A 2,434-nucleotide genomic window follows, 5' to 3' on the forward strand; every position below is an offset into this window, starting at 1 on the left:
GGGGGGGATACCCATTCAGAAGGAGCATCCGGGGAGGGGAGGGAGGGGGGATGTACCAGTAAGACGGCCTCCCCACCAGTAGGCCTCCAGTTCTTAATCCTATCTGATACCATCCATACATATATCTATGTATACTCGGAGCATGGAGAGCAATTAATCTCACGTGTCATTAGACAACAAGAATTAATTTCCTTAATGTGATTGGTGAAATATTCGGGTGAAAAGATTCCTATGAACGTCTAGTTTGTCTAAAATGGATTTTAAAAATATTACCAAGAACATCTCCGATTTATTAATATTCAAAACGGTTCTGAATAATATTTTTACAGAGGTATGTTACAACACCTACTGTAGGAAAATTAAGTTTTGAAAGTCAATGGAGCACTCATACCGTAATGGCGAATCGTTTCTTACTATTTTTTGTCTATGCATGCTAAAGAAAATCCGCCGAATTTAGAGTAAAAAATACCTTATAATAATACAGGAGGCAAAATTAAATAAATAACAAAAAGAAGTTGAACTACGTAGACTAAGTTGGATTACGTAGACTAAGTTGAACTACGTAGACCGTAGACTAAGTTGAACTACGTAGACTAAGGTAAATTACGTAGAATAAGTTGAACTACGTAGACTAAGTTGAATTACGTAAACTAAGTTGAACTGTGTAGACTAAGTTGAATTACGTAGACTAAGTTGAACTACGTAGACTAAGTTGAATAACGTAGACTAAGTTAAATTACGTAGACTAAGTTGAACTACGTAGACTAAGTTGAACTACGTAGACTAAGTTGAACTACGTAGACTAAGTTGAACTATTACGTAGACTAAGTTGAACTACGTAGACTAAGTTGAACTACGTAGACTAAGTTGAACTATGTAGACTAAGTTGAACTATGTAGACAAAGTTGAACTATGTAGACTAAGTTGAACTATGTAGACAAAGTTAAACTACTTGAATCAGCGCAGAAGAGAAGCTCAACTTCTTCTCGCTTTTTATCAAATTTAGTCTCAGCACATAAAAAATTATTCATTTTATTATTTTATAATATTTCATGCTTTGATGAAATTACTTTTATCCTTCTAGGTGACTAATATACATGAATCCTGTTAAACTTATAAAAAATCAAAATCAAATATAGAGTTGGTATCCCTTAAGGGGAACTTTATTGTGATAAATTGAAATGAAAAGTTAACAACTTTTTTAAAGCTTTGTAATACGAGAAAATGCGAACTTTTATTTTTTTATTTTGTTAAAATCTTGTGTGCGTTGAAAAATTTGAATGATAATTTGAATGAACTTGAATGTTCTTAACAATTCCACATTTTTAATTTTATAAACAATCAAATTAAGAATACTTGGATTGCGTACGAAAACTGTTTCGTAAAGATGTTGAAAGATTGAATAAGTTGAATACTGTTCATGCGTACAAATTATATTTCATCGCTTCATAATTTCAAGAATTTGACGCCTGAAATGGAACACCTGGTTTACGCTTTTGTTCTCAGGTTTTCTGAAATAATAAAATGAATAAAATTAAATCACTGAACCTTATCCATTCTTTCATTTTAAACATTTTTCTCAACTTCTTCTTCTTGTTCTCTCTCATTTTTCATATTTCCCCCATTTTCTTCTTCGTATTTCTTTAATTTTTATTTTACCTGCCTGTTTGATTTACTTTCTCTTACTTTTTTCAGTTTCTAACTAATTTCCCCATTTTTATTAATTTTCCTTTCTTGCCGTTTTTTAATATACTTAATACAATTAGAACGGAACCGAGTTTTTGCCCCAAATGAACCTTTGAAAAGTCAAGTATAGACTATTTTATCTATCAGAATTCATAGTTCATAGTTTGAATTTGAATTCTCTAATTTCTCCCCTTCAGCTATTTATTTCTTTGATAATACAATTTTGATGAAAAAATATTTAATTATCATCATTAGATGTAGATTTGATAAATATGTGGAAAATCTTATATTTATTACACAATTTACCAAATGTTTATTAAACTCAGACCAAAGTAATCTTAAAGGAACTGTATACGTAACTTTAAAGGACCCTCCGTTTAAAGAGTAGCATATCCGATTCCCAACAGTACACATAGATTCAGCCTACTTTGAAAAGTACCATAATTTCTAAGACCGCGTCAATTTTGACACTGTAATTCACTTATGATTTTTTGTAATTCAGCAGTTGTCTTTTAGAGAGTTGTCTTTTATACTTTTAAACCTATCCAAGTAGATTGATGGGTCAATAATACCTACGTCTGTACTGTTCATTTGAAAAATAATAATAAACAATACTACAGCCAGTGATTATATACAATGGTAGTCCAAACCTATCCAAGTGATCCAGTAGAAAATGTCTCTATATAAACCTTGCCAACCAAATACAAAAGACAAGATACTGCAAACAGTATTAGCAGGGAGGGGAGGG

Source organism: Eurytemora carolleeae, unplaced genomic scaffold, assembly GCF_000591075.1.
Source record: "Eurytemora carolleeae unplaced genomic scaffold, Eaff_2.0 scaffold385, whole genome shotgun sequence".
Taxonomy (NCBI): Eukaryota; Metazoa; Arthropoda; class Copepoda; order Calanoida; family Temoridae; genus Eurytemora; species Eurytemora carolleeae.